Genomic DNA, 27,488 nt, shown 5'->3' on the forward strand with positions numbered 1-27,488 from the left:
CCCAAAATAAATATTTTTTTAAAAAGAAGTCATAACATAATTATTGATGGAAAGTCTCAGTAATTACAAAAATGTAAATTTTCATCAAATTAATGTGGGCATTATTTGGAAGAGGAAAAAACAATTGATCTAGCTGGAAAATAAACAAGTGAAAAAACATTTTTAAAAGTCTCTGAAAAAGAAAAATATTGAAAAACTTTCCATTTCTCTAGAATCTAGATATTAAAACACACTGAGGAGCTACTATTAGTCATACAATATAGGGTTGTTAACAAAATTAAACAGATTAAGATAAATGAAAGCTCAAAATGGACCCAAATCAAATGTATACAAATACATAAGTATAAGCAAGAATTACCCATGCAAATGTGAGAGGTAAGTGTTTTCTGGCAAAAGAATTCATATGTTCAAGGGCCCCAATGTTTGAGAAAAAACAATTTAACAAACTGAAATTTATTTTATCTAGGGCTAAAACAAAGAAGCATGGTGTGGCATAAGAGAAGACAAAAGAGGTAGTCATTGCAAGAGCCTACTTAACTCTGTAGGTACTGAACCATAGGCAAAAGTTTGGATTTTATCCTACTGGCAATGGGAAACTATCTAAGGCTGTGCTGTCCAACATGGCAGTCAACAAACCCACGTGTCCATCATGTACTTCAAACAGAATTAGTCTGAATTGAGAAATGCTGCAAAAATAAAATACCAATTTTTTAAATTGTTCATATTTAAAAGTATATTTATAACACATTAATAATTTTATGTTGATTATGTGTTAAAATCACAATATGTTGGTTATATTGTATTAAATATAACATATTCTTAAAATTAATTTCTTCTCTTTTTTTAGCCTTAAAACTAAGTTCACCTCTCTTTTGAATGTAACTACTTGAAAATTTTAAATTACTATATATAGCTCACATTTATGGATCATATTATATTTCTATTGACGAGGACATGGAGACTTCAAGTCAGAAAGTGAAATGATTAACTTAGCATTTTTGTTTATTTTTTTTAAGATTTTATTTATTTATTTGACACAGAGAGAGCATAAGCAGGGGGAGCAGCAGGCAGAGGGAGAGGGAAAAGCAGGCTTCCGGCTGAGCAGGGAGCCAATGCCAGTTTCAATCACAGGATCCCGGGCTCATGACCTGAGCTGAAGGCAGATGCTTTACTGACTGAGCCACCCAGGTGCCCCAACTCTGCATTTTTAACAGACCTCTCTGGCTTCAGTGAGATTCATCCAGTGTCCTCTCATTTATGTGCATGCTGAGTTCTTGACCTACACTTCCTCTTCCACATCTTCTGACCATCCCCCATGCAACATCTTCCCTTCTTTCTCATTATGCTCTTAGCAAAAGTTTTATCCTAATATACAGGCAGGCTATTTGCATAGGATTTCAGGTATTTGAATTTTTTGTCTTGTTTTGTCTTTAATTATAGAAAGTAAAACTTTATCCCTTCAAGAAAGAAGGGCAAGATGGGGAAGCATGGAAGACAGATATACAATATATCATGTAATATCACCTCAGTGATATTGCTGAGTGCTCCCTATCCAGAAAACTACCACCGAATGATCATTTCCCTGTGTTGGGCAGTATCCTCCCTACCCCCCAAGGGCAATCATCCCCTAAAGACTGCTCAATACTGAATCTGCTCTTTCCTCATCAGCAGTGCCCATGGTTCCCAGGAGCCTCTGCTGCCCATTCCCGCTAATAGAAATGTCCTGAGGTAAGAGATTTATAGGAAAGACCCCTCTTCCTTCATTAGCTTAGAGTATTTCCAGCAGTTAACTTCAGGGAGTTCAAGGGTGACTTAACTAACCTAACCTTTACGAGCAATGGCCACAGCTTTTTATCATAAGCATAAACTGTTGGAGATTGGGGGGAGGGGGTTTGACACTTGATGACAGTGGTCATGGAAGGTCTATATTAACCTCAAGTCTTAAGAATATCAAGTAAGTATTCAGGCACCTACCCCTCTCCTTAGCTCATATAATCTTCATGTTGCTCCATTGTCTTTGGAATTTCACAACTGTGTAGATTCCTCATAGGTACATCTATTAAATTTGATTTTTCTCCTGCAAAAAAAAATTTTTTTAAAGAATACCAAGTAATTAGTTTCTCCTAGATGATCAGGTAATTGTACAATAAGCTTGAACTTGGAAAAGTCAACGTATATGAAAACCCAGTAACTGATCTATAGCTCATGTTTGATAATTGCTATTGAATCTGAACCTGCACTGCCTTCAAGGGACCATCACTATCAGTTATGACCATTACTTAAAGGGCTAGGGGCTTATGTGGGAATAACTAATTCTCTGCATACCTGGGGCGAGCCAGGCTGTGTGGCTCAGTTTATTTTTTTTTAAAGATTTTATTTATTTATTCATGAGAGACACACAGAGAGAGAGGTAGAGACACAGGCAGAGGGAGAAGCAGGCTTCATGCAGGGAGCCTGACGTGGGACTCGATCCCGGGACTCCAGGGTTAGGACCTGGGCTGAAGGTAGGCGCTCAACCGCTGAGCCACCCAGGGATACCCGTGGCTCAGTTTAGATCAGTGATCTCTAACTGCTGATCTTTAAATCTATGGCTCTTTTTGTGTTTATGTGTTAATGTTTGTTGAACTAACCATAAAAAATAAGTTAGCGGCACTTTGACTTTTAATATTAGAATTCCCAAGTCAAAGCTGATAGTCAAAGCAAGAGGACTGCAAGCATAGAGGGTGGAAAGCACAGGAACAAAGACAATGACAGAAAAATGCCTAGTAATAAACACAAAGTGCTCCGGATAGATGAAGAAATTCCTTTGTAAGCATGCTTTACTCCAAGTCAGATTAGTTGGACTGGCATTTATTTTTATGTAAACGGTAATCTCTTTTTTTTATTTATTTTTTAATGTTTTTTTATTGGAGTTCAGTTTGCCAACATATAGCATAACACCCAGTGCTCATCCCATCAAGTGCCCCCCTCAGTGCCCGTCACCCAGTCACCCCATCCCCCCGCCCACCTGCTCTTCCATCACCCCTTGTTTGTTTCCCACAGTTAGGTGTCTCTCATGTTCTGTCACCCTCTCTGATATTTCCCACTCATTTTCTCTCCTTTCCCCTTTATTCCCTTTCACTATTTTTTCTATTCCCCCAAATGAATGAGACCATATATGTTTGTCCTTCTCCAATTGACTTATTTCACTCAGCATAATACAGCTGATTTGCATATGACACAAACAAGTCCAATTCTTAAAAAAGAGAATAACATGCCACCTTGACAGTTCACCAAAAGGGATCTTTTAATTGAACTTCTGGGAGAGAGAGCAGGGAGTGGCTCCAGCCTTGCACACCAAGACTGAGCCTCCTCTTGGATAGCTATACAGGGAGATGGCAGGACAAGAGGTGACAGTGAAGCATCCTGAGGACTCATCAGCAACATGAACAGAGTCCAAACCATCTGCCTTGCTTTTCCCTTGTGCTTTGCCTAGGAGCTGTGGACAATGATGATACTCCTGGCCACAATTACTATTCATTATTCTATACCACTCTTCCTGGCTATTAATCCCAAACCTTTTGCTAGATATTTAAAATAGGTTCTAATTCAGCTTAACAAATCTGTGATTACTATTAATTTATCTGGTTGTGAACTTGGAGGTGACCAAACCAATATTAAGGGACCCAGTGGGGGTGCCTGGGTGGTTCAGTCGATTAAATGCCCAACTCCTGATTTCGGCTCAGGTCATGATCTCAGGGTTTTGAGATCAAGCCCTAAGTTGGGCTCTGCACTAGGCATGGAGCCTATTATGGATTCTCTTTCACACTCTCCCTTTACTCCTCTGCCTCAAATAAATAATAAATAAATATATTTTTTAAAGGACCCACTCACCAGATGCCAAAGTGTACCAGACACTGGATATCTGGAGATCCAAAAAATAGCAAAGACACTCTCCCATCTAGAAGAGCTTACATTCCAAGTGTCCATTACAGTATCCATGTAAGCATGCCAAAACAGAGATTTTCATCTCCCACCTCGTTCTTCCCTGGTTTCTATGTCCCTCTAATCAGAACATTCCATGGCACCAAACCTGGTATTATTTATATGTTTATAATTTTCAAACCCTGAAACTGGAAAGATAGCTAATTTACTATCTGCCTCTCCACCATGCTCCAGGAGGTTTGGATTCCATAAAGACACACCAAATAAACCTATATTTAAGATAAAATAATCCCCTGAAGAGTTTCTTATGATCACCTGACTAGAGCAGCCTGGTTCTTAACCCCTCACTTCACTTTCCATCCCCAAAGCCCTGACTTTCTGCTAGTTATTGAACTACCAGCCTCAGGGCCTGAAAATCAGAACCATGGCCCTGATCACAAAGCTCTGTTCAACAAAGACTGTTCAAAGCCATAGAACGCTCTGGCTCTTTCATAATTGTAATAGATATTGAAATGAAGCACATTCTATTCTCTCCACAAGGAGAGTTTTTTTCCTTTTTTCTCCTTCAGTTCAAAGACTCCTCCTGGTACCCTGATAGCATAATAATTTGCTTTTCTTCCCTATTTATGCATGCTTATGGACACAAACTCCTCTGTTTTTGTCCTATTTCAATAAAAATTATTGACACAAACTTTACAATGAATGGCTCTGATATAACCGATTGTTCTCTCGTTGAGTAATAATACTCATAAAAAGAAATAGAAGGCACAAGAAGAATCAGAGAGTGGGCAGAAATTGGAATCGTAGAGGGAAACTGTTTAGCATTTATAACTTCCATAAACTTAACCTTGTATTTGTGTCAGCTACTTTATAGTTTTCCAATTTACTTTTTAATTGAGTCCTTTTTTTTTAGCCCCGTTTGGAAGATATAACTCTAAGTCGTCTCTCAAAACCACCCCACTTTAGTTCAGTTCAATTGATCGTTGCTGGTATTTATTATTCTTGTGCCCAACATACATCACTTTCCATTTGGCCAACTGCAAATGCAATTTACCATGCATCAAGCCACTTACACAGCAGATCTGCATTAGTTAATATTTTATTTGGAGTGATCCTTTCCATGTTTGCTGTTAGCCCTGATCACTGTCACCCACCATATTGTTCACTTTATAAAGACAGAAAGAGTGACTCAAATGAACTGATTTACTGGCTGACTACAGGTTAACCGTGGGATGTGAGGCTGTTGTTAGAGGCCCATAAATGTGAGTTAACTGAACTGACTCTGGTCCCACACTCTTCAAAAATCCTACAGGAAGGTAAAAATTGCCCTTCCAGGCTTCTTTTCAGAGTAGTCTCCTGGAAATAGCCTGGAGTTGGAGAGATCTAGGCAGGGATCTGCTACTCTCACATTCTGTGCCTTAGGCTCTTTTCTCTAACACTGCTTTTTATCTATCACATGATCTTGGAACTCTGAGAATGCCTCCCAAGGAGAAGTTTCATTGTCTTTTTTGAAAAAGTGAATCAAGAAGACCTGGTCAACCCACAAAGAGAGGGATCAAGTGAGTAGCAAGAAGGGAGAGATGTGGAGCCAATAGGGAGTCTTAAAATTCCAGGAAAAGACAATTCAAGAAACTGGAGTGGGAACAAGCACATAAGTAGCTTAATTTAGACTCATAGGTACCCAAGCTCTACCTAAAGAAAACAGGCATCTGTTGATCCTGGGTGTCATGTCTGCCATTTTCAGTGCATTCAGAGAACTAGATAAAAGTTAAATGGAAAGGGATTTTAATTAAGTACTTAGCTGGGTGCTGAGGATCTTTGATAAATGGGGCAGACGCACTCTCCACCATCTTGGCTCTCAGAGTCAAAAACCTTGTAATGTAAAGACTGGAGACACAAGTTATTACCACTATTATTGGTGGTATTGAGATGAGATCGGTCCTAACTCTTTCTGCTAGGAAATACTTAATTCTTTTGAGGTTTTTAAAGAAGTGCTACTAAAAGAGAACTTGCCATTGGGAAAGTGCCATGTGACCAGTCTCTCAGTTTTTAGGGACTTTTTTCAACCATTCTTCCAGCTTCAAATCCTAATCCTAACCCTCTCACTTAGAACATGCAACCACCTTCTAATTCTTACTCTATAAACATTCTAATTTCTACACAAACTGCAAAAATTTGTTTAAAAGATATATATTTATCTGAAGATACCTTGATTTCTCTTTACATGGGCAAAGTCCCACTGAGACTTAATCACTCTTCCGATGTGTCCATAGAACTTTCCACATGTATCTGTTACAGAGACTATCTGATTGCATTAATTATTTCTACTCACTCTTTGAGGACAACAGTTATGTCTTAATTGTTTTTGTATCATTGTCACCAAATGCAATTACCAAGCACCTACCATGTGACAAGCACTGGAGATAGAGAGATACAGAGATGATTATGTTCCCCAGCTCATCATTAGGTGGGCAGACATATCTGTAAACAAATAAATGCAATCATGTGTGATCAGCTGTATCATTTAGCACATTGTAGGCTACAAGGAACACAAGTGTTTAGAAATAAACTTACGGAATAAAGACATTTCCTTGTCCCTTTCATCTTTATTTCTTTTCCCCATTTTCCCTTCCATTCTCATATTCCCTTCACTTCCCACTCTGGGGCATAGATGCTAGAATGTGAAGAAGCAAGGTGATCAGCAGGGGCAGCATGGAAGGGGCAGAGGGAAAAGATAGGCGTAGTACTTGAAAACTGACCAAAGAAGTTAATTGATAGAGCAAATAAGGAAATACATTGAGGATAATGGAAGCCAGGTTTCTTACTCTCTGAGAAGGTATTTTACAAGCTTGGAAAAGGAAAGGCTAGAAAGAACTTTGAAGTTGTAGATGGGGATTTTAAGCCTCAGTATGAACTTATAGACTTTTCCATATTCAGATTCAGATAAATATAGGAACAGTTTGATGTAGATGTGTGTATCCATGTGCACATATATACATATTCACATTTACACAATTCCTAACTCAGTCCTCCGAGAGGGTCTAGATGCAGCGACACCCTGGTGCCAAGGATCACATTGAAAATCCAGATGGGGGGATCCCTGGGTGGTGCAGCGGTTTGGCGCCTGCCTTTGGCCCAGGGCGCGATCCTGGAGACCCGGGATTGAATCCCACATCGGGCTCCCGGTGCATGGAGCCTGCTTCTCCCTCTGCTTATGTCTCTGCCTCTCTCTCTCTCTGTGATTATCATAAATAAATAAAAAAAAATCTTTAAAGATTTCATTTATAAAAAAAAAAAAGAAAAGAAAATCCAGATGGTAGTTTCCAAATTCCATCCTTCATTAGAGTCTGATCAGAGGGAGACAGGAGGCAGGCCAAAATGAAGAGTCATACTGTAAAATGATAGACCTATATCCTCTAAGACTACTGAGGACATGGGAGACAGGAAAAGGCCTGAGGAAATGTTCCAAACTGAAGGAAACTGATGAGACATGACAACTAAATGCAAACATGCTCTTGGATAGTATCCTGGACCAGAAGGGAACAAGAAGCATCACTGGGACAGTTGATGCAGACTAAAGTTTGACCTCAGTAAGTGCCTGTGAGTTGCTATTTAAAGATTTAAAACTATAAGACATTTCACTCAACTGTTTTTAGCACTTGCAAAAGTCCAGTTACAAAGCTTTTATTTTTCCCCAAACATTTGTTGCCTTCACATAGATGAACAGCCAACAAAATATTTTTAACTTACACATATGATTTCAAAATTATTGTTTCTGTGAACATTATCCCAAAGCCTCACTGTAATTGACAATAAAACATGATCACATTTATGTTCACACCAAAAATACAATGGCTTAGTGCCTCCACCTGCTATAGTGCAGTTCAAAATACCCATACTCATCATTGCATCTGAGTCTATGTTCTTCCTGTTCTGGTTCTTCATCAGCCCCTTATGCCATGGCCTCTGGACATGATCTGCTGCAACTCTGAGACCACACAGGAGGTCTGGAAAGTTGTGTTGGTCTTTCCACATCACTTAATCCCAAATCTGGAAGAGAATCTTCCTTTGATTCTCTACAGCATCACTGAGACCCAGCTTGAATTGTTTTTTAAAGATTTTTTTTAATTAATTAATTAATTAATTAATTAATTTATGAGACACACACAGAGAGAGGCAGAGACACAGGCAAAGGGAGAAGCAGGCTCTTCCCAGGGAGCCTGATGTGGGACTTGATCCCGGACTTGGGATCATGACCTGAGCCAAAGGCAGACACTGAATTGCTGAACCACCCTGGTATCCCCCAGCTTGAATTTTTTGACAAAATATTGAAAGTTTAGGCATAAAATAAGGAAATAATATTACACCTAGTAATGTATTCCTGTGTGAAACTCTGAGAGCCCATGGACCCCAGGCTTATCCTCAGTGATGTCTCCTAGACTGTTATCCTATCTAGCTCCCAGACTGACTCCAAAGGACCAACTCAAAAGACCACCTCATCCCCACCACTATGTGATCCATATTCCCTACAACCCAAAGTCCAGGCCCATCTGCCTTGAAGATTCTCCATTTCTCTAATCTTTGGCATGATTTCTCAATTTCCTTTTCTGTCTATGGATCAGTCTCTTCCAGAAAAGTGAGATATGCCACATGAGAAACTGTGACTATAGTCTTAATTTATAGGCCCCAAGAGAATAATTGCAAAATAATATGCCCTGAAATCTCAGAAAATTCCAGGTTATTACATCTGAAGTAGTGTGTAGGATATTGTTATGGGCTGAATTGTGTCTCCACTCCCAAATCTGTATGTTGAAGTCCTCAGCACCCTAGTACTTCATAATATGACTTTTTTTTTTGAATATTGAATAGGTACAGAGATAATTAAGTTAAATGAAGTCATTATGGTACATCTTAATTCAATATGACCAGTGTCCTTATAAGAAGAGGAAATTTTATATAGACACATACATAGGAAAGATGATGAAAAGACAGAGAGAAAAAATAGCCATCTACATGCCAAGGAAAGAGACCTGTGACAGATTCTTTTCTCACGGCCGTCAGAAAGAACCAACCTGCCAACATCTTGATTACAGACTTGTGCCTTCCAGAAATGTGGGGGGAAAAATAGATTTTTGTTATTTAAGCTACCAATCTATGGTATTTTGATACAACAGCCCTAGCAAATTAATATAAACATTTAATTTGAGTCGTGTAGTTAAGTCCAGTTTCCTTTTGGTCTTTTTTCCACTGGTAGGTAGAAGATAAAGCTTTGAATCTCAATAACATCAATTTTTTTTTCTTTTTTTTTTTTGCCAATGACTACTAGCAGGAAAACAAAATTTTCCACGAGAATTTTGTGCCTCTTTCAGAGACACAAAGTATCCTGAATCTAAAATTTATATATAGAAAAAAATCATTTTCCTAACCCACTTCCCCACCTCCAAGAAAATTAAAGCCAGAAAATTCTCCAATATAGATTTCTATCTCAACCACATAGTCATTTATTCCTAGACAAAACACTAAACTTTCAGTAAAAAAAAAAAAAATGCATCTTATGATTTTCAACAAGAACCCTTACAAATATGTAAAACATAACAAAGGTATAATATGTCCCAAGGAGGAATTCAAATCTCTATCTCTTAACAAAGAGAAAAACAGTTTAAACTTCAAAATCACAACCATGCCCACATTTGACCCAGCCAGAAAGAACTGAACTTTATTCAATTCACCCCTTCTCATTCCACAGTATATCATTTGTGTCCAAATTATTGATGAATGCAATAAATGGACAAAAATAAAAGAAGAGGGTATTTATTTCCTTCTCTGCCAGGAGTGTAGAGCTGCACATCATCAGAGTCTAGCCTTCCTGAGGACCAGCTTATTTCTTTCCACCTGAGCCCATCCTTATTCTTTGTGTCTTTTTCCTTATCTAATTTGAATCAGTTCCCTTTACTCAATCACCCACCTCTTTCCTATTTCTTTCCTCCAGCTCTAATCATTCCCTTTTCTTTCCCTGATGCCACATGGATGACACACCTCTGTTCTGAGTGGGAACACTGTTTCATGAATTCAAAATGACAGAAGAGCCATCAACACCTGGAGCAGCAGTGTTCAGAGTGGGCTAGGTGGGCCAGTGGTGGCAGATGAGGTCATTTTAGGGAGTCCACCAATGAATTTTTAAATTTTAATAGATGTTTTTATTTAAATGTACATTAGAAAAATAGAACTGGCACATCAACTCTTTAAATCCTGACATAAATGAGCAGATGGAGGAAGAATTTTGAGGCTTAAGAGAGTCTTCCAGGTGACCTTGAAATCAAACCACATTAGATTTTATAAACGTAAGTGCTTTTTCTGACACACTCAACCACTGAAATAGTGTAGGTCTCCTTCCTATAAAGTCTCAGAGCACTGTGTACCTCTCTTTAACAGCACTTAGCCCAATGAAAACTCATTCTTTGTGTAACTGGTTGTCAAGTGGTCATCTTTACTACTACACTGTTAGCTCTGAAGATGGCCCAGTGACCACTTACTTGCTCGTTACCATATCCTTAGCTCTCCGCACACTCTCTGGTATATATTGGCATTCCTTAAGTATTTGTACAATAAATGTATGAAGAAACAAATGGATAAGTAAAGCTGGCCCTGATTATATATGGTTTCCTAAGAGGAATTCTGAGAAAAAGAGCAAAAACCCTAATCTGAAAATAGGACTCACCTACAAAATGCATAAGTGCACGGTGTAGGGAAAAGAACAATGGGGCTCAGAGTTGCAAAATCACAATCTGAGTCTTAACTCTGCCTATAACTTATGGATTTGTCTCTTCTTTAATCCCCCAAATCATGCCACCTCTAGTGGCCCTGTTGTCCCAGGTACAGAATGAGTAGATATTCTCTAGCACCTGTCTCCATTCTAGGTGCTATGCCATCAAGTTCACATAGTTCAAGAAGAGTTTCCTTAAGGCTGTGCCTTTCTTTGCCACTTCCCATGTAAGCATGTGCTCAATGACTATTATTTGGGACTAGTGCTTCGGTCAAACCATGCCACTATCAGCAGAGAAGATGTCAAACATCTGGCCAAGCAAAAAACATTTAAAGAAATCCTACACATTAAAATGACAGTGAAAACATAAATGGAGCAGCTGCTGTGGAAAATGCTTGGGACTTCCTCAAAAAGTTAAACATAGAATTAATGACCATATGACTCAGCAATTGTACTCCTAGGTGTATACTCAAAAGAACCCAAAACCACGTTCAAGCAAAAACTTGCACATGAATGTTTACAGTAGCATTATTCACAACTGCAGAAGGTGGAAACAAGCCAATGGACGAGTGGATGTACAAAATGTGGTTATATCTATACAACAGAATTTTATTCAGTCATAAAAAGGAATAAAGGACTAATACATGCTACCACATGGATGAATCTCATAAGCATTATGCTCTATCAAAATCACCAGACACACAGGCCATATATGGTATGATTCCATTTATACAAAATACCCAGAATAGCTAAATCCGCAGAGATAGAAAGCAGATTAGGGAGAAAGACAAAATGAAGAGTGACTGCTTTAGAGGATGCACAGTTTCTTTTTAGGATGATGACAATATCTTAAAACTGGGTAGAGGTGATGGCTGCACAGCATGGCAATGTACTTAAGTGTCACTGAATCATACACTTTAAAATGTTTGATTTTATATTATGTGAATTTCACCTCAATCCTTTAAATCCTGTGGGTTCTATTTTTTTAAATAGATAATAATCTTTACCAAAAATAGTCACTTGATACCAAATAAAGGCTCTTCTAAATCTATGAAAATAGACAGAACTTTAGACAGGGGTGAGAGATCTTCCACCCATGTCTGTGACCTTCTAAGCTTTAAGATGTGGCCCCTTGATATCACAGCAGCCACCCAAATCACAAAATATCCAAGCCTGCTACCAATAATTCCGATCATGTACTCATATGCATGAATTGGAAAAACCATTCCTTTTTTTTTTTTTTTTAAATTTTTATTTATTTATGATAGTCACAGAGAGAGAGAGAGAGAGAGAGGCAGAGACACAGGCAGAGGGAGAAGCAGGCTCTATGCACTGGGAGCCCGACGTGGGATTCGATCCCGGGTCTCCAGGATCACTGAAAAACCATTCCTGATCCACTCCTCCTCCAGGGATTATAAATGCTATGTTCTATGAATTTCAGTCCTGTTGATATACGGTTAAAAACTAAGTTAAAATGATCCAAGAAACCCATCACTTTCTTCACAAACACAGTAAGTAAATAGTTCAGAACTCCAGATTGGTCCCTTATCCCTCTAATTGAACCCACAAGTGGTCTGCATGCAGAGTTTAAAAAAAAACAAAAACAAAAAAAAGGTACATGTTGATTGAAAGCTCCAAACTTAAAAAAAAGTCACGCTTCTAATTGCAAAAATAGTTTTGCCTAAAAATAGGGGCAGACACAGAGCTTCACCCACTTCCCCCTTCCCTTTGCTATTGCCACGATTCTAGGACCAGAGTGGCCATGAATCGCACATGCCAAGAAGTGACCCAGATATGAAAGGACAGGCATCCACACACAGGCTCACCACCATTTCACCAAGCATATCTGCCTAGGCCCTTCATGACCAGTCTCAAAGGCAAGCTTCACACTTTGTAGAAATCGAAGACAAAATCCTCTTTTGCATTTGTTTTCTTTTTTTTAAGATTTTATTTATTTATTCATGAGACACACACACACACACACACACACACACAGAGGCAGAGACACAGGCAGAGGGAGAAGCAGGCTCCATACAGGGAGCCCGACATGGGGCTCGATCCCGGGTCTCCAGGATCAGGCCCTGGGCTGAAGGCAGTGCTAAACTACTTGAGCCACCCTGGCTGCCCCGCACTTATTTTCTAAATGCTCAGTAAAATGGCTCATTTGGTCAGCTTGACAATGTATCCTTAAGAGCAATGTTTTGCCACAGGACATGTGATTACAGGGTGGTACTTCAAGGATCAATTCATCATACACCTGTTAAAGAATAGCACCTGTATAGTACTGCCTATTTTTCCTTTTTCTTTTCTTTTCCTCTATTGCTTCCCCTTTTTTCTAATTATAAACACAGCACAGAAAACATCAGAAGACTTGGAGAAAACAGAAATGTAGAAAAAAGAAAAATCATGTAGAGTTCCATAATCCAAGCTAAATCACTATCAACACTTTAACCACTAATTTCTAATCCAAGTCTAATGATTTAGTAAAGTTTTAATATGCATCTTCCATTTTACTGTCTTTCTCTGCAGTTGAGATTAATCTTGTCGGATAATAAGAGCATTTTCATTATTGGACACTAAAGTTTATGTTAAGTGCTCAAAAAAATATTTTTTTGAATAGTTCAGACCCTTTTGAGAAAAACAGCCTTGTCTTATAATCACCTCTTTGCAAGTCCCGGCTTCTACGTTATCTCCACAGGGAAACCTTCCTATTTCTCTAGATCAGGTTAGTCCCCACTTATGTGCTCTCATGGCATCATTTGCTTTTACTTCTTAGCATCCACTACAATTAACCATATGGATCATTATCAGCTATTTTTATTTTCCCCAACTACAACGGAGGCTCCCAGAAGGAAATCACCAAGTCAGTCTGACATTCTGTTCTCCAACAGAGAGTCTTACTACATTAAGGATATTTAGACAATAGTTAATGGGTGGATGGATGGGCAAATGACCAAAGAACAAACCTTCTCAGTCTGGAACCATGACTGACTAAAGAGACGGAACTAGAGTAGCAGTCCAATTACATGAATAAGAGTTGAGTTTATACTGAGATGAGTTTATAGCCCTTTGATTCTCCTTCTCAGACACCAGGACCCTGGGCAAGATTCCCACTGTGTGTAGAGACCCTGCTCAGGGAACTTATCTGGCGTGATACACAAAGCTTCTGGACAAGATGGAGTACAGGGGACTAGATTTCCCTTTCCACTTGAAACAACTGAAAAAAAATCCCCATGAAATATGATTTTCAGACATTGACTATTAGGAAGCATAGGATAGTGATCCCTAAGATGGGGAAACAAATAAGATAAGGCCCTATCAGTGCCCTGTCTTCTTGCCTTGAGAGAGTTTTCAGGCTGCAGGACAGGAAGGAAGTACCCAGTAGGTATTGATATTCTCCCTGAGTTTGTTAGTTCACAATCTCTGATAAATTTTAAAACCAGCCCCCACATACAGAAGGCAAAGAGAAACTGGAGAAAGAGGCAGACCACTCCCAGATTCATAGGTGCCAAGGGAACATATGCAGGAGGCTTGTCTTGGGAGGATGCAAGACAAGCTGATCTCCACATCCACCCACCAGAATCTGAAGAGTTTATATGAAGGCCTTAACAGCATTCAGTCATGTATGCCATCCAGATGGTCTCAGTGACATTACTCTCTCAAGGCCACATCCATGAAGTGGCTCCTACTATGGGAACGGTGCCTGGAATATACATTCCAAGCACAGTGGAGAGGGTAAGGAGTGTCCAATTGCCCGTATCCTACTCAAGGGTCAACTGACAGTCACATCCTCATACTGACCTCCTCCAACACAGTAAGGGAGAGGAGCTTCTTGTCTGGGAAGGTCATGACAACCAGTGTCCACAGGGCAGAGTACTAAAGAAGAGAGAGCTACATGGAAAGAGAACTCCTTTGAGAGAACTCCTCCTCAAGTCTTCAGCCAAGTCCATGTAAGTGAAGAGACTATCACAGGCCATGGAAAGAATCACCTAATCGGATCAGAGGAAACAATCCAGAGTGCTCATCCAAACTATTAATTGTTGCTGTCCTCTTGGGTCGAAACATAAAGTCTTCAAATTTCATGAGGAAGGGGCATCTGGGTGGCTCAGTGGTTGAGCATCTTTGGGTCAGGTCATGATCCTGGGGTCCTGGCATTGAGTCCCGCACTGGGCTCCCCAGAGGAAGCCTGCTTCTCCCTCTGCCTAGGTCTCTGCCTCTCTGTCTCTCATGAACAAATAAATAAAATCTTGAAAAAAAAAAATTCACGAGGAAGGTAGTGCCTCAGTAGTGGCAGAAAGTAACTCTGTCCCACCATACCCAAAAGGATCAAATCATTTCCAAGTAACTTAACTGTGTACTATAACAAAGCCCAATAGTTTTTATGGAAATACAAAAATACTCAGCACCCAACAAGGTAAAATTCACAGTATCTCACATCCAATAACAACAATTAGGTATATAAAAAAGCAGGAATATCTGACCCATAATGAGGGAAAAATAGCAATGGAAGAGATAGTATCTGAGAGAGGAAACAAAGCAAAATCCTAGCAGAGCATCTAACAATATCATTAGAGATAATATATAGTATATACACTAAAACAAACATCCATATTTGCAAACTATCTCCACCATTTACCAGATAAATCTGACTCACAAACCCATTTTCATAACTGGTTCCACTTTTATTTGTGCACTTATAAGGACTGAACAAAAACAAAAATGAGATATGTATACATAGAGGATTGTTTCAATAAACACAGCCCTAGTTTTCTATTTTGGATGGTCAAACTATCCACACTTTTAAGACCCTTTCACAAACTCAAGAACACAACTCCTATCACTCTAAGGAAAGAGATTAGAGTTTTAAAAGAATTGCTACAGCCTGACCTCATCAGTATTTGTTTCCAAAAAATTCCATCCATCTGTCCTGAATTTTGGACTCTTTTTTTCTTTGCCAGCAGTTTTCATAACATGATTCAAAGAGGATGGATTTTTCATCAATTAAATGACATATCACATTGCCCTAACATGTCATAAATTTCCTGGATTTCTCAATATCTTGTCATATGAACCCAAATTTAGCAATATTATCAAACTGTGGCTCTACATATCAAGATACTTAATGTTTGTGCCAATAACAGAAATTTATCGTTTCTTGAATTTAATAGACCTAGTGCTACTGCTTCTTTCAGATTGTTTTGGAACAAACTAAACTTTTTGAAGTCAATAAACCATTTCCTCTCTTTAACATAAAGTCCAACTGTTTTCTCTTAGTTGCTTCCATGGCCAAAATGTTGCTTCTCACCTCTAGCAACTTGCTTTTTGGAAAATGAATATGCTTCAGATTTTACTCATTGAGCCATAATGGAGACTGAAAAACAGTTGTAAGTGTGGTAAAAGAATCACTAATGCCATGGGTCAAAAAGTAAGGATACAGAGACAAAACAGACTTGTTGGCTAAATGAAAAATACCACACAAAGATGCAGTGCCTATTAAAGTACTGCTCTTTTGGTAAAGAATTTGGTCAAAGGAAATCATGCATTTCACACCTTGGCTCTACCCAGTGCAGCTGAAAAATCCTAACAATCACAGGTGGCAGAGCAAAGACGGGATGCAGCACAGTGGAGGAGGGGAATAAATGAAAAAAGACTAAAATCCAAAAGACAGATCAGTGACAGAACATGTATACCAAAAGCACAAAGAGTTATGGGAAAGGTACTCATACAAATTGAAAATTATAGGATCAGTGAAAGAAAACAAGGAAACAAATCTATGTGTTAGGCACAGCTATCTTCTGTGACTCTGAAGACCCACGCAGCCAATAGAGTCAATAAAGGAGACAGGGTCTATAGCTTCTGCTATGGTCCTAACAGACACCCTGAGTAAAAGAGTAGTCTTGGCCATCATTCTGACAACTTGTGGGTTAGATAATACCTAATTAGGAAAGCCATAAAGTGGTTGAGGGCCATTAAAAAAGCAATTAAAGAACAAATATGGATTTTAGCAGAGGCAGTGTAAAGACAGAAAAAAATCCTAGCATCTGTTAAATCACAATGGAAGCAAAGAAACCAGAACTCATGCATGTGCATGTACACACACACACACACACATCTTCACTATGGAGGGAACATAGTCCTCAAATTGAAGACCTACAGACTACTAAAAACTGGCATGTGATACAGGATTTCTAAAATCTTATGTGGAAAGAAAGTATCTGGAGGCAGTAGAGTTTTTAGTTTGAAAATCGTATGTGCCAAAGCAGCTTTATCTCAGGAAATGATGAAGTTATATGGCCCATTCCTCTGAGTTTAAGACACAAATTTAAGAATAATTCAAGAGAGGGGGAAAAAGCAAAAGCAGGAAATAAAAGATTATTTTTCACATTTTATTGTCTCTCTCCTTCACTAGACTTATATAAGCTCTAAATGAGAGACACTATGTTTGTTTTGCTAACCGCTGAATATATAGCGCCTAGTACTATGCCTGGTATGTGGTAGATATTCCATGAGTATTCATTAAATAAGTAAGTAAATAAGGATGTAATGCTACAGAGCAACACAAGGACATAATAAAGGCCCAGATCCTCAAGGTGGAAGTAATATTGGAGGTTCAATTAGTTAGAATTAGTTTGGCTCTAAGTAACAGAGAAATCCAAAATATGGCTGGCTTAAACAAAACAGAATTTTATTTTTAATTCACAATTTTTAAGAAGCCTGGGGACTGGTAATGCTAGGGGTAGAATCATGTCTCCACAAAGTGGTCAGGAGCCACTCCCACACTCTTCTTTGCTATTCTTTATGGCTGTCCCTTCTCCTCGAGGTCCAAAGTGGCTGTCAGAGCTCCTGTCCCCACATCTTCATTTCAGGCGGAGGCAGAAAGATGGAAGTGAAGGGACAAGATGGACAGATTCCTTTATTTGATACCCCCACACAATAGTTAAAATGACACTGATTAGTCAAAACAGCCCCACTTAACTACAAGGAGACTGGGAAATTTAGTCTCTTAGCTGGAAAACAATGTTCCAAGTTTAAAATCCATAATCTTTTATTAAGAAAAAGAGATATAATACATATTGGGCAGTTTCTGCCATAATTTGGCTATCAGTTAAAAATCTCCGGAATGTAAGGGGAGAGAATAGAAATTATTTGGCATTAAGAATACTGTCCTTTTGCTCAATATTTTTGAGACGAATAAGCAGACTTTCTTGAATTACTTAAGAACTGTAAACTATTGACATACCTCTCAACTAACAAAAGATGAAAGAAAAGGAATAGATTTGTTTCCTTTATTCCATTTTCCTTTTCTTTCTTTTTTATTTTTCTTTTGAAAGTTCATACCTCTTAATCCCCATCACCTATTTCATCTGTTTCCCACACTCACCTACCCTCTGACAACTGCCAGTTTGTTCACTATATTTAAGAGTCTGGTTTCCTTTTTTGTTTCTTTGTTTTCCTCTATTCCACTTTTTCAAGAAAATCCCTAGTAAGGACTGCTTGAGCTCAGGAAGCTGACCATCTCCATATTTTTGTTCCCTACAATGCGGGGATCTGTCAGATTGGTGGAGGCTGGAACTAAACTAGTCTATGCCTCTACCAGTCCTCACCTACCCCCACCCTCTCCAAATGACTTAACTTGCCTATAACTACTGCCTGCAGCCCAGGACATTTTTTCACTGCTGAGAGGAGGGCAGGAGGAGATAATTCCAGCCCACAATAAGATGGGTGTCCTTGAAGGCCACATCTACTACCGACTAGTAAGAGAACAAACTAATATTATGGTTAAAAAAAAATGAACTAGAAAAGAAATCATGGCAACAGATTCCAACTACTATTTATTTCTTCAATGATTTTCCATACAGGATCCTAGCTGATGGTATCAAACTAAGTATTTCTTAGAAACCACAACCATTGCAAAGAAAAACCATTGAGGTGATACCTTGAATCTGAAAGTTTTAATTACTATCTGAGGGCTATTTGAAATGTGAAGTCCTGAATCAAAAAGAACCAAAAGGATTTTTTTTTTTTTTAATACTGATGAAAGATGCTATCTTTAAGTCTGCCTGGTGATGCCTGGTGGCAGGGATCAGAGGGTAAAGATTTTCACTTTTAAGATTTTATTTATTTATTTGACAGAAAGATAGAGAGAGCCAGAGAGCACAAGCAGAGGGAGGGGAAGGGCCAAGGGAGAGGGAGAACCAGACTCCCCACTGAGCAGGGAAATCGATATGGGGCTCGATCACAGGACCCCAGGATCATGACCTGAGCTGAAGGGAGATGCATAACTGAGTCACTCAGGTGCCCCAAGAGGGTAAAGATTTTAAAGTGAAGTTTTTTCAAACTATTCCTTCTCATCCTCAGCCTAGTTATAAGGGACAAACAGAAATCTTAGATAGCTTAGAGTAAACCAATCAAATTTCTTGGGGTAGCTGGGTGGCTCAGTTAGTTAAGTGTCTACTCTTGGTTTTGGCTGAAGTCGTGATCTCATGGCTCCTAACATGGAGCCCTGTGTGGGTCTCTGCCCACAGCAGGGCATCTGCTTGAAGATTCTTTCCCTCTGCCCCTCCTTCCACTCACCCATGCACTCTCTCTTTCTCTCTCAAATAAATCCTTTTTAAAAAAATTATACATTTTTAAAGTATATGTATTTATTTCTTTTCTTTTTCTGTGAACCTCTCCCCTGCTATAAAGACTTTACAAACCATAGGAGTCAGGACACCTGGGTGGCTCAGCAGTTGAGCATCTGCCTTTAGCCCACGGCGTGATCCTGGAGTCCAGGGATCAAGTCTCGCATCAGGCTCCTGCATGGAGCCTACTTCTCCCTCTGCCTGTGTCTCTGCCTCTCTCTCTGTGTGTGTCTCTCATGAATATATAAATAAAATTAAAAAAAAAAATCACATAGGAGTCCTACAAAACTCCCTGCCCAGATTAAGTCAAAACCGAACACCCTAAAAATACTGGGGTGGTTGGATGAAATGACAAGATCAATGGACATAAATTCAGAGGGTTCTAATGGAAGACCAAGGTCTTAAGGATTCAGTTCTGACAGATCCCATCCAGGGATGATATTCACCATACTCAGCAAATGATATTGTACAGGCAGCAGTCAACGGAAATTGCACTGGCCAAGATACTAGCTTGGGGATCTCTAGTCTCCCTAGAGCACTACACATCCACTCTTTAGTTTCTGGACTGTGAAGAGGATCACAGAACAGGGAAGAGCAGATCATGGATATTTGCCAACCAATATTGTCGCAGTATGTATGCTTGTCCTGGGACATACCATGTGAACATCAGCCCTAGTTCTACTCTTCAGGCATCAGTGAACCCAGGCCCACAACACTTTTACCCCGACCTTTACTCTCCACTACCATCCAGTTTCAGAGGGTCACTTAGCTCTTGCCACTTTGCAAATGGCCACCCAGTCTGGAGAGACCATTTAGGAAGATACAAACCTTACCTCTCTGTAGATCATTAAGCCCAGTCACACTGGAAACATGAGGTAAGGAACAGAAATTTCCATTTAGTCTTAAGTGTCCCCATAGTCATTCAGGACTAAACAGAAATATATAGTAATATGTGAAAGGAAACTCAGAAAACCAAAATGTTTACTCTTACTTTAAATTATGTTCTTTTCCAATTATACCTTGGTCTCCTCCGGACAGGTAAATGAGATTGGAATATGTTCTGTGTGCTGGACCTGAACAGTTAAATCATGTCACTTTCATTCTCACTTGTGAATCTGTGTGAATAAGATCATGAAATTATTAAGAGGGGAAAAAAACACTTGACAAAAAAGACAAGCTCACTGATGACACCAATCACAATGAGCAGATATAGTTGCTTGTTTAATTACTTTCAGAAAAAGCAGAATCTCTTTAATAGCTTTCTAAATTTGATGTTTTCTAATACATAGTCATTCTTTCTCTTTTTTTCCCTCATGGATTTTCATTTTTGATAAAAGCTTTTTATTTGAAGATTTTGGAAAGAACAGCTAGAAAAAAATAGTTTTACTTCTTGGTTCTATAATTAATGGGTCCACTACTTATTTTATCAATATAGATATCCCATAATTTGATCAAAAACTGACATTAAAATTAAAACCTCATCCTCTGGCAATAGCATAAACACCAAATCTACTTGGTGCTTTGGTTCTTGAAAAGGTCACTGTGACAGAGTCTCAATGTATAAATATAAAAGTTCACATAACCAGCCTGGGTGAAGAAAGCAATGGTACAACTATAGTTGTGAGGTTCAGCTAAGGCTATTTCCACTGAAAAATAAATAACTTTTTAATGAAAATATTGTCAATAGTTACTTTAGGGAAGTTGGCTAAAGAGTTGGAGAGAGAAAGGAATTTTTATTTTTTCATATTACATTATATGTGCTTTAATGAAAGTGCAAAAACTTTTATTTTATCATGGGTATGCATTGTTTTGTTAATGAAAGAAGTAATTACTTTTAAGAAGGATTATTTCAGAAAAAGAAACAAAAAATGAATTAGGAAAGTCACTGAATTTTTTAAGAAATTTTCCATTACAAATAGATAATGCAACCCCGGGAGACATATGCTCCCTGGGGTAAAATAGCAATTATCAATAAAAACAAAATGAGAAGTAGTTTTAGTACCTAGAGGAAGAAAATACAAAGTACATGACCTGTGGTTTCCGAGCAAACCAGTGATATTCAAAATACCTATCCACAATAAGATCAGGTGTCTGTGTCAGAATATTCAGAATATAAATTAACACACTGCTTCCTTCTATAAGGAACAACTTACTACCAAAAATAAATAAATCAGATGAACTGAAAAGGGTGCCTAATGACTAAATTGACTTGCATTCCAATGCAAATTGGTCACAATTTGACCAGAGACCACACTTGGGTCCAAAGAAGAAATGGAAGGAGAAAGGTTTAAATTGTGAGTCAGACAAGGTTCAAGATAGGAAACAGAACTCACTCTAGAAATTTCAAGCAGAAAGGGCTTAATTCAGGGAATTCAGTCCATAATTACAGAAATTTCAGAAGGCTAGAAGCATAGGCATCAAGTCAAGGAGACACCACATAATCAACCTGAAGAGGTACCACTATAACAATCCAGAGATCAGGAAGTTCTGATTACAGCCACTGCCATTACTGCTTTTTAACATGTGTCTACAGAGAGAAATGCTTATCTGGTCAATATGATTGTCTCTAAACCTGCATGAGCTTGCTTCCCAACAGAAAATGGCCTCCACCTCTCTTCTGCATCTCGTTGAAACAATCTACCTTGCAACCAGAATCCTAGCCTCAAGGAGGTCTGGAGATGTAGTCATTAGCTTTTCAGCCCATGAAAAATAAGAAGACATATAGAAGTGTATAGGAATAGAAGTCAAGTGCTAATTGATTACATTTAATCTAAAAAGATATGTCTTAATGGAATGAGTCTTCAAGTTTATAAAGGACTTTTTTATAAAAAAAATAATTTGCCTTATTCTGAGTAGTGCCTGAGAGCAGGCTAGAATACTTCATCTATCTTAGTTCATCTTCCTAAAGTGACGTTTACTGGGATCTACTCCTTTGGGTTAAGGTCACTTCTGCTTTGTATATGCTTATTCTGGGGCCCAGGCTGAAGAAGAAGTGCATGTTTACGACATAATCACCTCATGGCGATTCAGCCAAACTATACAAGTACATGAGACCTCTCTCTGTTCATATCACATCTATCAACATCTCACTGTCAAAAGCAAGTCACATGGCCAAGTCTATATCAATGTAATATACACTCCATACATAATGGAAAGGCATTGCAATATTATACAGCAAAGAGCATGGAAGTGAAGAATTGGGACCAATAACCCAATCCATGACAACTTCTAGTCTTTTTTTGAACTACAGTTTTCCATTCTGTAATTCTACGATAGTTATTCATGAAGATGTATGAACTCCCTCAGCTCTCTAGTTACTCACTTTCTTGCCTCCAAAACTCCCCAAAGGACCACATATAACTAATCTCAACCAAACATCCTTTTCATAGCCCTTTCTATCTCAGAGGAAGAGCTATCCCTCTCCCCAACCAAGCCCCATTCCCAAGCTCTATTCTAAATTTCAACCCCAAAGTCTCAGAGACTAATTCATCCCTATTCACCCTTTTTCTCTCCTAAATCTTCACCTTGTATCCTTTCCCAACATACAATCAAATATTTGACCTATGACATTAAAAATAAAATCTCTCCCATAGCATTACATCTCTTCTAGCACTTTGTATTACTCTGAAATTTGGCCACAAGTGCTCACACAAAAAACAACAAAGAGGTCATATTTGCCAAGTTTACTGTTTATTGTTGCTGAGTTTGGTGAAGTACAATGAACAGCACTTCTCTTCCCTGCCCAAGTTCCACATCAAACGGGAAAGAAGAAAAAAGGATGAAGCTAATATGGAAGAAAGGTAGTCTAGATGTGAGAACCAAATTCACCTATCGGCTTCCTACACTCCTCTGGACCAGTCAATATGAGCATAAGTTTGAGTCTGTAGGGCAGACACACTTAACCCAGGTTTCTGTCTCACTATCCTAGGTAGAAAAAAAAGATAAAGAGTTCAAATCCCATCCTACTCCAATGGTCAGTTTTGATAATAAATGAACTTCAATAAAGAAAAAATGGACCAATAGCATTTACCAAAGCCCTAAGAAAGAGATGAGGATGTAGGTATAAAATGTATCAGTGAATTGTCCCTCATGAAGATCAAAAGACTAGACAGGGGTTCTCCCTCTCTAAGTTACTTTACAAGTCTTTATATTTCTTGAGCTCTTTGGGATATTTACACTACTTTCCTTCTTGGATATTTTTTACTTCCCTTCAACTGGAAAGCTTTTTTTTTTTTTTCTTTAATTTCCAAGATACCCCCTTTCTAGGTTTTCTTCTTAATACTCTCACCTGCCCTATTTTATCTCAAAAGGGTATTTGTGGGGACAATACCCTGATCATTTTCCCAATCTCTGATATCCTTTGGAAATCCCATCCATTCTTGTAACTTTCATTGTCCGTCCTGAGCTGTAGATCCATCTAACTAGATATTTATCTGGCTCTTAGGCATCTCACCTCATAGATGACCATATACATCTTGAATGTAAAATGTCAAAATATATTTGTCATCTGTTCCCCAAAGCAAACTGTATCTTCTATCGTCTCTGCCTTTGTGAGTGGCACTAATATTCACCTGGTCTTCTAAGCCAAAAATACTAAGAAACATCGTGATTCCTCCCTTTCCTCTCCCCTTCTGCCCTCTATACCAACATTATGAGGTCCAATGATTTCATTTCCTAAATATCTTTCAAATCAGTTTCTTCATTTCCATTTCTTCTGCCCTTGCTTTGGAATGAACTTTCACTATCCATTCAAATATAATCAACTATAATATTTCTTCAACTACTATACCCAGTCTCAACTGAGGATATAAGGAATATCATTTATAAGGAGTATCATTTGTTTTGGGTTGTTTTATTTTATTTTTCCTCTTTTTTTTCTTTTTCTTCCACTCTAACATTAACTGTATCTTCTTTTGTTAACAGCATCCCAATTTTGTTGAATGAACATACTGTGAGCACGGTATTTTTTTAGAAAGAATTTTCAATTGATGATCTTTGTGTGATATATATGGCAGTCCCCACTGACTGCAATATTTGATTAACCAAAATTGTCTATTGATTCATAATGGTAGAGAACAGATAAATTACAAGAATATGTTCAAGGCCATGGAATTAGAAGACAACAAAGGCTTTCATGATAAAAGTTAAATTCATCAAACCAGGAGATCAATGATTCTTTGGTTTCTCCTTCCTGGTCACTAGTAATATTTTAATATCCTCAGGGCTCAACTGTGTAGCTTCTATGCTTTTTGTTTTAAGTGAACATAGTTCCTTTGTGTAGTATTGCATCTGTAACAATATCCAAGTTAGTGAAACCCATTCCATAAGCTTATGCTATACAAATTTGTGCTTTCATCTCTGTAACTCCCCCTGAAACACTTTTCTATCAAAGTAACAGTTACCTTAGATGTGTTCAAACCCACCTAAACATAAAGTATTCACTTTAGTCTGTCACACACTGCTTCCTCTACCTTATATACTGGAAGGAAGTCCTTTGGTTTGAAAGCTTTGCCAGTATTTGAGAAAGTAAATCACTTTCAAGTTCAGGGGGAATATTTTCAAAAGGATTTTACAAAGGGTTTTAATGACAACACAGTCTCTCTTCCCCCACCCTCAGCTCAAGCCTGATTTTGAACTCTTTAAATTCAACACCAAGCTTAGAATCTTAGACTCTACAAGCTTTAAAGAACTTTTGTTTCCATCTCAATCCCACCTACTCATTTTACAGTCAAGGAGATAGACACCTGGAAAGAGAAAAGCATTTGTTCGAGGTCTTGATATGTTTGACATGTTTAAGATTTATTTCCCTAATAGTCTCAGGATTTCAACAGCAGGGATTCCAGTAGCCCTCGAATTGAGGCACCTGTCTCGCCTGGTTCCCTGGCTGCTGGTTGTAATTCAGGGGCCACTAATGATCTCCCAATAAAGATCGACTTTGGCCTCTCTTTCAGCCCTCCTCTTCAAGCCTCTCTCAGAGGAAGGAGCCACTGGGGATAGAAGTGGAGAATTTCTGCTAAGGCCGAGTGATGAGCCACTGCTTCTGGCAGCTTATGCTCCTTCTCAGAAAGAACAGTCCTGAAGTATATAGATGTTGCCAAAGCCACTGCCTCTCTGAGTATCCAAAATGAAAGACTAGAGAGAACTCTGGCTGCCTAATAGAACCAGAAAGGAGGAAAAGAGGAGGAGGGTAGTGGTCACAGAATCTTCTCTTCCTCAATCACAAAGATAAAATGGTTGGGATTTGCCCCTTCCTTCTGCAGTCCCCCTGAGCGCGCACGCGCGCACACACACACACACACACACACACACACAATAACAACAATATCCCCTACCTGTCCTACCCAGCTACCATTTTGTGACTTTGCTATATATTTACACCTGTCAATCTGAGGGTGGGGTGGGGAAACAAAGAAACAGTCTACTTTCCTCCAAGTATCTTACTCCTAGAGTATAACCCATATTTCATAACTTCCTGAAGCCCAGATTTGAATTTTTCCACTATATCCAGAATCATCATTCTTACTTTATATCCTAACATATAAGGAATATACATAAGATAGCTAAGATTCCAATAAATAGCTTTCTACTTCTGGAAAAGAGGAAGGATAAGTATTCATTTTCTGATTCTTTTTTTTTTTTTTTTGCCACCCAGGAAGATAAGGGATAGATTCCAACTCAAAATAAAGAACACCTATTCTATTATACCATGAAATACAAAATGGGATGTACCTTACTTAAACTGAAGCTATCTCCACCACTGAAAGTATTCAAACATGGGCAATAAAAAACAGTGGATCAAGATTTAAAAGGGCATCTGAAACTAAAGTAACACCGTGTGTCAACTATACTCAAATTTTAAAAATTAAAAAAAATGTGTTAAAAAGGGGTCCAAGCACCTAGCTAAGGGTTGGAAAAGATGGTCTTTAAGTTACCCTCTAAGACTGAGCTATCTCAGAGCAGTCGTGAATATGAACTGACTGTAGTTCCAGCATTAACTGGAGAGTGAATTGCAAATGGGAATAAGGGAAGGGCAGAATGAGCCTTCACGGAAGCTAGTGAGGTGGATTTCAAGGAGATACCAATTCTACAAATCAAAACATCAAGGTAGTAAGTCCTTGATTTAGTCAATATTTATCTTGCAGGTTAATCAGTCTGGTCATTGAACAAAAACAAGAATTAAGTGCTTTGGCTATCTCTCCCATATACATAATCACTTAAGCAATGCAAGTTAGATTGGTGTCTGGCTACATAAAAATTGACTATAGGGATGTTCTTTTTGCAAAGAACATTCTAAAGGCAAAATGGCCTAAGAAGCTTGTAAAAAGTCATTATTTCCTTTCTGAGAATTGTAGTGAAGGCAAACAATTGTCATTGAACTCAGCAGCAGCTGGTGGAGAGAACCCATTTGTATATGTGAATTGACTAGTTAATACTATTACAAAGTGTCATTGATCTTAGACAGTGTGAATGATAACAAGGCTGATGACTTTTTACTTCTTTTTCCTCTCCCATTGCAAAACCATGGTTATAAAGTTGTTATTGCTTTTATAGGTGGAAACTCTACTCTATTTGAAAAGTGTTCCCGCCATTGCACAGCTTTTCTCTTTCAGAGAGGCAACCAGGCAGACAAAATTGGTTCAGAATCAAATGGCAGAAGAAAAACCCATGATGCAAGAGAAGAAGGTCACTTAATTTAACAAGGACAAAAAATATCAACGCAGGACAGGAACAAGAACAATGCATTTCTTGGATTTAAATCCAAGGATGAGAGTATTTTACCATTAACATTGTCTAGAATCACCAATACATGGGGATAATGCAAAAAAGACCACTTTTAGTCAGTTTTATTACCGTTCTTCAATTTTATAGAAACAATGCATCCCCTCCTTGTTGCTCTAAGGCAGAACTGGCTACCTCATCCCTAGTAAGGCATTATTTACAAGCATTCTGTAGTTCGACTCCCTCATAGACCATTTCCAACAGATCTTCTTTTGGAGGAATATGCCATGTCTGCTGCTGGGCAGGGCCTCATAATTTGCTAATCAGGATGATGAATAAAAGATTTGAGAAATGGAAGAGGTCAAAAATAAACTCAGGAATTTGTTTTAATTGAAAAAAGAGAAATTTAGAGGAACAGGAAAGCAATAGGTGGTGTAGTGGGTAAGCCATGCCACCAG

The 27,488-nt window shown here is 38.5% G+C and overlaps 1 long non-coding RNA gene across 6 annotated transcripts in view; it reads right to left on the reverse strand.

Moving 5' to 3' along the window:
* The window catches only part of LOC140641546 (uncharacterized), a 307,651-nt gene that overhangs the window by 130,632 nt on the left and 149,531 nt on the right, over nucleotides 1–27,488 (reverse strand). For all 6 annotated transcript variants that reach the window (XR_012038129.1, XR_012038128.1, XR_012038127.1 and 3 more), the window contains 2 exons: nucleotides 6,329–6,405; nucleotides 1,975–2,077 (listed from right to left, as the gene is read on the reverse strand). This is a non-coding gene — a long non-coding RNA (uncharacterized lncRNA). The remainder of the gene's footprint in view (nucleotides 1–1,974; nucleotides 2,078–6,328; nucleotides 6,406–27,488) is intronic.

Source organism: Canis lupus, chromosome 10, assembly GCF_048164855.1.
Source record: "Canis lupus baileyi chromosome 10, mCanLup2.hap1, whole genome shotgun sequence".
NCBI classification, from domain to species: domain Eukaryota; kingdom Metazoa; phylum Chordata; class Mammalia; order Carnivora; family Canidae; genus Canis; species Canis lupus.